The sequence below is a fragment of the Camellia sinensis genome, chromosome 1 (genome assembly GCF_055761805.1).
Source record: "Camellia sinensis isolate YWXY chromosome 1, ASM5576180v1, whole genome shotgun sequence".
In the NCBI taxonomy this organism is placed as follows: Eukaryota; Viridiplantae; Streptophyta; class Magnoliopsida; order Ericales; family Theaceae; genus Camellia; species Camellia sinensis.
Genome location: NC_138961.1, coordinates 2,502,359 through 2,513,312, shown reverse-complemented (window position 1 = coordinate 2,513,312; position 10,954 = coordinate 2,502,359). Strand labels below are relative to the sequence as shown.

The 10,954-nt window shown below is 34.6% G+C and overlaps 1 long non-coding RNA gene across 1 annotated transcript; it reads right to left on the bottom strand.

Moving 5' to 3' along the window:
* Window positions 1-1,579: 1,579 nt before the first annotated feature.
* LOC114300756 (uncharacterized) lies at window positions 1,580-9,563 on the bottom strand. The gene is made up of 3 exons (XR_014330471.1): window positions 8,891-9,563; window positions 6,204-7,984; window positions 1,580-2,160 (listed from the first exon to the last, which is right to left on the bottom strand). It is a non-coding gene; the product is annotated as an uncharacterized LOC114300756 (long non-coding RNA).
* Window positions 9,564-10,954: the final 1,391 nt, after the last annotated feature.

The following is a 10,954-nucleotide window of genomic DNA, read 5'->3' as shown; positions in this document are numbered from 1 at the left end:
CTTCAAAACCTTAAACGTAATTTCTCAATTTTAAAATAAAAAATATATTTAGCATAAAGTGATTGGTACATCTAACAATATTTAATTTTAAAATCTTTAAATTTCATCTAAACATATCTAATTTAAAAGATTTAATTTTTTTTCAATATCAAAAATAAAAGTGGCTCAAATCTATTAGTTATGGCATAATCTTACTGGATTTAACATTTAAATTTTAAAATTAACAAAAATATTGAGCTATATGATTTGAGGAATTCCAATACCTTATTCTTAATTTTTTAATGTTTTTACAAAATTTAAGTGCTAAGTGTTGATTTTTTTTTGGTTATCCATGATTTTATCCAAAATTGTTGGTTAATGATTGATCCCAATTATTTTTGTAGGCTATAATGATAACAATTGACTACCATCAATTTTAAATTTTTACATATAGTCTTTTTTTATAAAAATCATCATCAAGCATGCAATTTAAAAATTAAATATATTTTATTCTATTACAACTTTATTAAAAAGTAAATTTATTTTGTTACCGAAAATGTATATGCTTTTATTTTTAATAACAAGCAAAATTAAATTATCTTCTACTCATACATAATCTCTTATAAATATCTTAATATTTTTAAATTTTTTTATTATCCCACATTTCTTTGTTTTTGTTTTGTAGGATGTTTATTTTATTTTTATCTTCAATTTTCAAATTAGATTTAATATCTATCTTTTTATCTATATACTTATTTATATCTATATTTATACTATATACATAATCCAATACTAGTGGCTGATACACACAATGCATGTGCAAATCAAATAAATAAATAAATATACAAAATACTTGCTATATGTTATATGCAATTCAAATAGTAAAGAACCTTGTTATTAAATTTGTGGTTTTAAGTTCAAGTCACACCCTCTTTTCTATTTATTTTTTTTCTTCTCCTTTTTGTGAATAGAAAATTGGACAGTTGGCATAAAGAGAAAAAAAGTTTCAAAACACCAAAGTAGGTGCTCCCATATATAATTGTATAGATAGATAGATAATGTGTTCTCTAAAATATTCAAAATCTCAATATTCAATTCTCAAACAGAGTTGAGATTCTTTTTCCTACGTACCACTCTTTCAAAACTATCTTTTTAATTTTCCTTCATCCTTAACTTTTAAAATTTTGTAGGGTAAATTGCGCTAATAGTCCCTGTACTTTGGTTTTTGTGTCATTTTGGTCCTATAATTTCAATTGGCTCGATTTTGACCTTAAATTTATGATTTTGTTTCAATTAGGCCTAATTGATTACAACTCTTAGCAATTTTTTATGAAAAATATACATATAAGTGGCATGTGTCATATTTTTTAGAATAAAATTATAAATTTACTAAATTCAATGAGCTAACCTCAACTAATCTAGTGATTATTTTCCATCAAAAACACTAATGACATTATCAGTTGACCAAATTTGCACAAAATTTAAAATTAATGGTCAAAATTGAGCCAATTGATAGTGGAGTGACTAAAATGATACAAGGAACAAAATGTAGGGACCACTTGTATAAATTGTCCGTCTTTTTATTATCAGACTCCTGATCTTTTCTTATTTTATTTTTTATTTTGCTTAATCTTCTCCAGTATCTTCATTTATCTTTAATTTCTTATTTCTTCATTTTTTTTTAATTTCCAATCCTATCATTATCTCCAACTTCATTTTTATCATATTTTTCATACGAACCCTTTTTTTTTAAATTTAACTCGCACAACACTTCTTTATAACTTGTTGGCCCCCACGCATTTCACGTGTGGGGTCGCATCGCTGTTACATCATAAACTAAAACAAAAAGTAAATACAAAAGCGGTTACTTAAACATTAGGTAGAGGAAATACGACAACACAGCATCAACAATTAAAACTATTTAAAGTGATTGAAATGGTAAGATGAAGCATGTGATCGAGCAGAAATTTTCAAAAGAATTCATGTGTTACCCAAAAAAAAAAAAAATCAGAGAACTATTCCATGTGAAATACTGTCAAAAATATACTATCAAAAGTATAACTACCACATAAATGACACTGGAATGCAAATATTCTGCATTGGTAAATAGCTTACCCAGAATAATTCCATATGCACCTATATAGTAAGAGCTTATCAATGCTCCAAACCTCTCATGTCCAGCTGCAAATCAAAAAATTTAATAGCCTCATATCTAAATATTGAATAATATATGTTTGAATAAAATAAGTTAAGTAAAGCTTGTCCAGAAAAAAGCTTTTCTAAATTGTTGTTTTTGTTTGTGTTTGAAGGATAGATTGTAAGAAATAATGTATAGAGAAAGAGAGAGAGAATAAATTGTATGTATTATTGATTGATATAATGTTGATATCTATTACAATGATTCATGATTCCTATATATAGAAGAGGGTGAGTGTGTAGTAGGTAAGGAGTAGGTGAAGTGGAGGTGGTAGTGGTGTAGTGGGTTAGGTTTAGTGGAGTAGGTGAGGTGGTAGTGGTGTAGTGGGTTAGATTTAGTGGAGTAGGTTTAAGTGGGTGAAGTAGGTGGAGAGTAGGTGGATTTTAACAGCCCCCCGCAAACTCAAGGGGGATAGGAACTAACCAACTTGAGTTTGGAGAGAGTAACAAAACAAGAAAATACATAAAAATAAAAGATGATAAGAGACACTGTATGGTCGTGTCAGACCATTGGTGAAGACACTGGATGGTGGTGTCATAACGTTGTAGAGGACACTGTATGGGGGTGTCATAACCATGTAGAGGACACTGTATGGTGGTGTCATAACAGTGTAGAGGACACTGGATGGCGGTGTCAGACCGATGTAGAAGACAGTTTATGGGGTCATGTCGGACCGTTGTAGCAGACAATGTTGTGACAGTTGTGGTGACAGTTTACGGAGTCTTGCTGGACCCTTGTAGAAACTAACCGGAATCAATGTCGGGACAGTTTACAGAGTCTTGTCGGACCCATGAAGGAGCTAACCGGAATCAATGTCGGGACAGTTTACAGAGTCTTGTCGGACCCTTGTAGAAATTAACCGGAAACAATGTCGGGACAGTTTACAGAGTCTTGTCGGACCCTTGTAGAAACTAACCGGAATCTATGTCGGGACAGTTTACAGAGTCTTGTCGGACCCTTAAAAAGTCGCACCCTCAAAAGGTGTGCCCAATCTTTCAAAAGGCGTGCCATCAAAAGGCGTGCCCAATCCATAAAAAGGCGTGCCATCAAAAGGCGTGCCCAATCCATAAAAAGACGTGCCATCAAAAGGCGCGCCAAACACGCGGCGATGCACGTGATCGACAGTGCGCGTGTCGGCCTCTTCGTCATGTGCTATATAAATGAAGGCGGAGGCTGAGAGAACATGTGGAAATCAAACCAGTCTGAAACCTCTGAAAAACTCTTCGTGGGCTGAGAGAGATACACTGGTAACACTCTGTAAAAACCACTCTGTAACCAACCCATCTCTGAAACACTCAGCAACCATAACATGGCCTCTTCTTCCCGTCCAGCTACCCAGAACATGGCCTCCTCTTCCCGTGGTCTGCTTACGCTCTTTCCAGAACTGAACGAGTCCACAAGAGAAATAACTGGTGCGGTGGCCAGTGAACCCCAACCAAACACTTCTGGGTTTGCTCCTTTGAACTTTCCGATGCGGTCGGTGGAGCAAAAAATGGCGGTGCAAACTGATATTGAGGCCAATCAGTATACTCTGAAGTCATGTGTGGAAACCATGACGGCGGTCACAAACTTGTCGCACCGGCTGCAGAGCAGGACAAATGAAGTGCAACAGTTAAACTCCCAGCTGGCTCTGCTCCAACGCATGTATAAGGATGCGCGAGCAGAGATAAGCGTGCTAAAGATGGAAAACAAGGAGCTGAAGCGGAAGGCCACCGTGATGTTCCGTTTTGGAGGTCCACCATATGCTGCAGTGGAGGAGCAGGGAGGAGGCAACTTGCTTGGTGGTCGAGGAAGCACGGAGGCAACACCGTCAAGGACCGCCCAGGACGGAGGCAAGAAGAAAAGACCGGCGGAATAGGCGAGAAGAAAAATCCCACTGTTCCGATTTGTGTTGGTTGTGTTTTGTTTTGTTTTGTGTTTTTTTTTATTTTTATTTTATTTTTATTTTATTTTATTTTATTTTTTTTATGGTGTAAAATGCTGATCGGGGTTGATCCCCGGCATGAAGAAATGACAAGTTTGTAAAATGTTATTTTTTTTTTATTTTGTTTTTTTGTTTTTTTGTTTTTTTTTTTTGGGAGTGTTTTGTTGAAAAAATAAAAATAAAATGAAAGAAAACAAGGGAGAAAGAAAATAGATAAAAAATATTTATAGGTGGATTATATGAAAAACATCAGTGCGATTGTTTCAAAATAAAGTGGGGTATTTAAAAAAGAGGAAAAGTGATTTGGAAAAAATAAATAAAAATAAGTGATTTTTGAAATCAAATGGAGGAGAGAGAGGGACAAACCCATGTGATAAAGTGGAGAGAGAGTCGGTGAGTGGGGTGCAAAAGGTGAAGGAGAAATGATGGATTGAAAATGGTTTGGGTCAAAAGTGGACACTGTTAGTGGGGAACATGAGTGCATTGATTATTTGATATAATAATAATAATAATAAAAATAAAAAGTTAGAACAGTTGGAGAGAATGAGTGGAGTATGGTAAGGGTTTCATCCAAAGCCAAAATTCCTGCAGCGAATCACTTCGCAAATCCTAGCATGAGCTTTTTCTCTTTCCAGGCTTATTCATGAATTTCCTGGTGATTTCAAGAGCCTCTGGTGGCATTGTGGCAGAGAACACCCCAACCTGGATTTTGGGTGGCAGCAACTGAGAACACCCCAACCTGGATTTTGGGTGGCAGCAACTGGAAAATATCATAGATCTGATTTTTAAAAACCTCGTGACAGCATTTCATCAGCTTCATCCAAGACAAACATTTTGATGCAAACAGGGCGAAGTGATTGTCTCCGCAACATGTCAAACACACGACCAGGAGTACCAACAACAACATGAACCCCACTGGAGAGAATGCGCTGATCTTCGCGCACACTAGTCCCTCCAACACAAGCATGAACCTTCACACTTTGCTGGGCAAGTTCAAGAGTGGGTGGAAGAACCAAAGCTTGGCACTCAACCAAGCTATAATCTAGCTGCTGCAGAATTCCAGAGCAGAATGTTGCAGTGTTTCCAGTTCCAGACTGTCTCGTCATATGAGGTGAAGAATTCTTCTCCATCAGCCTCACACATGACTACAGTTGCACAAATCTTTGTTGATTTTATTAGCGGAATAGGTTGAGGTCCGGCGGGCGGCTAAGGTGAGGTTGCCGCCCGCCGGGGAAGCGAAAATACTAGGTTTTAAACCAGCTCTGATACCATGTAAGAAATAATGTATAGAGAAAGAGAGAGAGAATAAATTGTATGTATTATTGATTGATATAATGTTGATATCTATTACAATGATTCATGATTCCTATATATAGAAGAGGGTGAGTGTGTAGTAGGTAAGGAGTAGGTGAAGTGGAGGTGGTAGTGGTGTAGTGGGTTAGGTTTAGTGGAGTAGGTGAGGTGGTAGTGGTGTAGTGGGTTAGGTTTAGTGGAGTAGGTTTAAGTGGGTGAAGTAGGTGGAGAGTAGGTGGATTTTAACATAGATACATGTCAATATCTAATTTAAGGGCCCTCCTTCCACAACTCCGAAACCACTCGAACTTGCACAAACACTTCGGCAGTTATTTTTTATCTCAACTTTTCATAAAGGCACTAGTAGGGTTTTGGTATTGGAAAGTAGCTATTTTAGCAACTGTTTTAGCCGTTTCACAGTGTGTAAAAAACTACTCAAAAAATCGTTTATGGAACATTAGATTACCTAACCGCATTTTTTATTATATTGCTCAAGGACAATTTGTAAAATTCAAAAATTCATTGAAGTATAGTGTAAGAAAGTTGAAAAACCACCATTTATAGGCTTTTTTCGTTTCAAGCCCAAAAATAACTTAAAAAGGCTTAACAAGCCAGGTTACTGTGAAAATGAAAAACAGTACCAAAAAAGAAACATTCCTGTCTTGAGTCGGAGATTTATAACAAAAACATCCAAGAAAAAACTAAAAAAATTGTTACATGTATGAGGAGGAAATACTATTGGGATCCAAGAAATTTTCCACATTGAATAAACAAAATAGTTCCAAATAGCAAGTCATCTATGTTAATTACCTGTGTCCCAAATCGTAAGTTTCAATCTTTTTCCACCTACTGTCAGCAGCTTGATCTTGAAATCCACACGTGGAAATGGTCATGGCAAGGACTTTAAGCTCAATATTTAATGAATTCAAATAAAAAACGAGTAAAGCCCATCAAAAGAAAAATAAAGTGCACATTGATTTTTCAGTTTATATCATTACCATGCTTCACATGAAAACTATATTAGCTAAATAAGCAAAAGGAAACTACATTTCTAAGCCAAATTGCTGCATGGAAGTTCAAAAAACGCAAATGGATAAAAAAATTGTGAGGCATAGTGGATGTTCACTGCTGAGACTACTGATCCAATAAAAGGTAACATCTAGAGAATGCCGAGTATATCAAGGATGTCCTGCATATTCTATATCAGTAAAGTGCCCGTTAAGATAGCAAAGCCTTCCTATACAATTAGAAAGCATATTGCTACTGATACCAATGCTAAAGCCCCCTGAAATCTACTGTCCTACTTAATTCTGCAAATTAGCAAAATGCAACTCTGAGTGTGCATGAGCTCTGCATTGCTGATGCTGAACATCTAGATCATCCAAACTAAATCACCAAAATGGAATTTACAAATTGTAATAACATACTAAGTCGTATGAAGTATCTGCATGATATATGCCCCAACAATCATGTCAAGCGATAGAAATATGACATAAATTGATCTTTCCTTTCCATTCTTTTCGGTTCTTTTCTTTTCTTTTTAGGGGTTGCTCTTAACAACAATATTAATTCCATCTATCCCCCTAATCACCCATTCAAATATTTTGAAAGGTTGAGTTAAGCCCCCCCCCCCCCCCCCCAAAAAAAAAAAAAAACAAAAAAAAAAAAAAACTAATCTCTAAAAGAGTTTTCCTTTTGGTATTTTAATTGAAATAAATCAACAAACAAAGTCAAGAAAGTATGAATTATCCCAGTATGAGAAAAGAAACTTCTGATTCCCAAATGGACAATTCAAAGAGCACAAGTTTGAAATCATAAAGAAGCCAACGATGATCCTCAGCACCATCATGAAAAAATGCCTAAGACCCATTACACAGGCATGAGGTGTACTTCCATTATTAGCCAACCCAAAAACAGAGCAATCAAATTTGATTCCCCTATTTATGTCAATTAAATTCACCTTAAAACTACCAACATAGAAATTTGCAACTAAACCCACAAGCCTTCAATCAAATTTTCCAAATGTTCTATTTAAAATTGTTATAAACCCAGAATTTAAACCATGTTTATTGAAGAACCAACTACAAATATTCATAAACCAAGAAGAATCAAGTCCCACACACACCCATGTGTTTGTTTGTATATATGTGTGTATGGAGAGAGAAAGAGTGGGAAAGAGATGTACCAATGGTGGGAGAGAGATCTCCAAAATCAACAGAATAGATTATGCTAAAAGAGGCACCAAGGGGGTGCAAATCATATAAAAGAATAGACTAACATCTCAATTTTCAAAATTCACATTAAAAAATTCATTATGTAGTGCAATGAACAAGACAATATGAGGGAATGATTAAAATGATCTCCTATGATTTTTATCAAAAAAAAAAAAAAAGATCTTCTATGATGTGCCTAAACTCACCACTGACAAAAGGTTACTTATGCACATGTCCAGCTGCTAATTGCTCCACCTGTAAATTTCTTAGCTCCAATCCACCCAAGTGAAATACAGGAAAAATGAACCCCTGACGAACCTTCTATGAAATCAACAACTGATTTAGAATTAGAACCCATGTGGTGAGCCCTTCTACGCCCTGGATGTTTGAAGAATAAAGGTTAGTGAAGTGGTTTAAGAAATTATCTGCTCACAAAGTCAATAAAAACTGTATATAGCTCATAGTGGCAGTCCAGCAAGATCACTCAAAACTATGCCATAGTGTTTATTGATTACCAAGAATCACTAAATCTTGAATCACATTAACTTTCAATTCTAATGCAATAATAGTCAAGCCAGGCAATAAAAGGCAACGATATTTCATCGCTTGTCATTTTTCGAGTTACCAAAAAAAAAAAATTCAGATGTAAGAAAGCCATTCATCAGAGAATGAGAAAATAACATGCACCCGTTGTTCTCAGTCTCCATTCCTACAATTCGGCTACTTAAAACTTCAATTTGCCTTTGTTTTCATCAAATAAATCCCTACGCACTTATCCCGAAAAATAATCTTCCAAATTCTATTATACAATTTCACAAAGATAACATATGGCCACCTATATCACTGTTATTTGCCTGGGAATCAGATAGTAGGGTATATAATTGATTTCAATAAATCATGGTTATCCCCATTTCCAATCAATCTCAGTGTAGGCATGAAAACATCTCAACCATAAAGAAACACAATAGGCATCCCAACAACAAATATATGAATATCTCCCAACAAAAAAAATTCCAATAATAAGTGATGAGTGGTGAGGATCAATGCGGATACCTAAATTACTAACCAATGGAATTTTCTTATGGCAATTACCAGTTACGGTTAATGCTAATTTAGTACATTTTGCCCTATTATGAAATTTTTTATGGTTTAGACATATTGGCAAACACATGGTAGGCAAATTTTAAAGGGAACCAAATATGAATAAAACAAGAGCATGAATGTATGGCAGAAAACAGAATCAAATACTTCATTGAAGGTAGGATGAGACAGAGGAGAACATACCAGATTTTTTGGTTTGCTGCAGATCAGACAGAGGAGAACATACCGCTTGCCCAATCTGGAGGTCCAACCAATTCCCACAATCTGGAATCTGTATTATATCTACAGATTTTGGGGCAAAACCATAGCCACATCTTAGAGATCAATTTTACCTCTTCTCTTACAATCATGTGGAATACATACACATATCTGTGCAATTTCTTTCAGACAAGGTAGAAGGCAGAGAAGAGGCAACAGCCACATGTTGAAGCTAGAGTCTCCACTGCTTTCGTTTGTAGCACATTCAGAATAGAAACCATTGAGCCAGCAAACAGAGGTCAAGCGGTTCAATTTGTATGTTGCAAAGCGTTAGAAATGAAGCAAGCAGCAGCGTTAGGTTATAGATACTTTTTGTGTGACAAATTCATCAAAAACTCACCCAACACTTTTTTGATTACAATGTGCAATAAATTTTGGCACAACACTTTTTTCATGATTTCTTCTGCAGTTGCTTGAGAATAGGGAGCTGTTACAGTGTTCAACCCAATAAACCTATTTTTATAAATATACTTTTTAAAGCAATAACTATTTAAGAAAAGACAAATGCGATGAAAATATAAATAAAATACAAATTAATTTTTTCTCTATATTTTTCACCATGTTCTTTGTCTTTTGAATCTCTTTCCAAATCTATCTATGATTTAAACACAATCTTATATAATTATACTAGCGGTAACCCGTGCTATACACAGGCAAGTAACAAAATGTGGCTAAATATGTTAAAAATTAATAAATAAATACTATGATATTAATTTAGATAGGTATTGTCAGTAAAAATTATGTTAACTCCCAGTCAACAAGAATTACACAAAAGTTTTGACTAAACAATCAAACAATTGTGGAATTGATTTAAATGCTTCAAAAGAATAAGCAAATAAGCACTTCTTTGGAATAACTGAAAGTTATAAAGTAAATGAAACAAACAACAAGTAATTTTAAAAGTGAAACTACTGAAGTTTACAAAAATTTACAGAGTACCGTAATGAACTACTCCTATTTGGAAAGAGAAACTACTCCTAAATTATGCCAAGTCTAAAACTAGCTTTTTTATTGTTATTTGATGTCCTCTCTTGCTTCCTCCTTGAGCCTATTTATAGGCTTTTGTCCACATGATTTCCACTGCGCAACAATTGCTATAGGCAATTTCTTTACCCATTTGAGTCCATGTGTTCCCATCTTTTTAGCCACTTTCTTTTGCTCTTTCAAAAAGTATTTCCTTCTTTCTAGCCATTTCCTTAACTGCTCATTCCAACTCTCTTTTTCTACCCCCCACACACTTCAACTTGAAACCCAAGACTTGCCAAGATCACCACCAAACTTCTATCGACATACAACTTTAGAAATAGGTACAAACAACCTGCGTAACAATAATAATAATAATAATATAAATATATATCTCCATAACTTTATATTAAAAATAATCTAGGGTTCAAATCGACGGATCAAAATTCACAGGCCACAATTAATAAAATTAGATTTGGCCATAATTGACAAACCACAATCAATCAAACTAAATTTGGTCATAGTCGACAGGCCACAATCGACAGAAAAACAATTTATAGTTCGCTGCCCTTTTCTTTCTAAGGCAAGACTGATCTTCACAAGCACTGCTATACGTTCCCCATGAATTATTGACCCATATTGATAGGTCATCTTGCCATTTACAAGCACTAAATGTCTTTTGAAAATTGGCCCATCATTTAACTGCTTCTAATTGATCCACTGACTACCTTCAACACATGGCACATTCTTTGGCCCACGAAGTAAAACATCTTCAAGCTTCTTTGCCACATGTCATAAGCAACTTTTCACTCCCTGTCGACAAAAGAATTACAAAAAATGGGTGCAAACAAGTACTTAAATAATAGATTTGATTAATCTCAACTAAAAAGGAAAGGTAAGAATGACATTCTATAAATATAAGATAAAAATAAAAATAAATGAAGTTTGAATTTGAAGATAAACTATAAGAATATAGAAAGTGAAAATCAAATAAATCATAGAAAAAGAATAAATTTAATTAAAAAT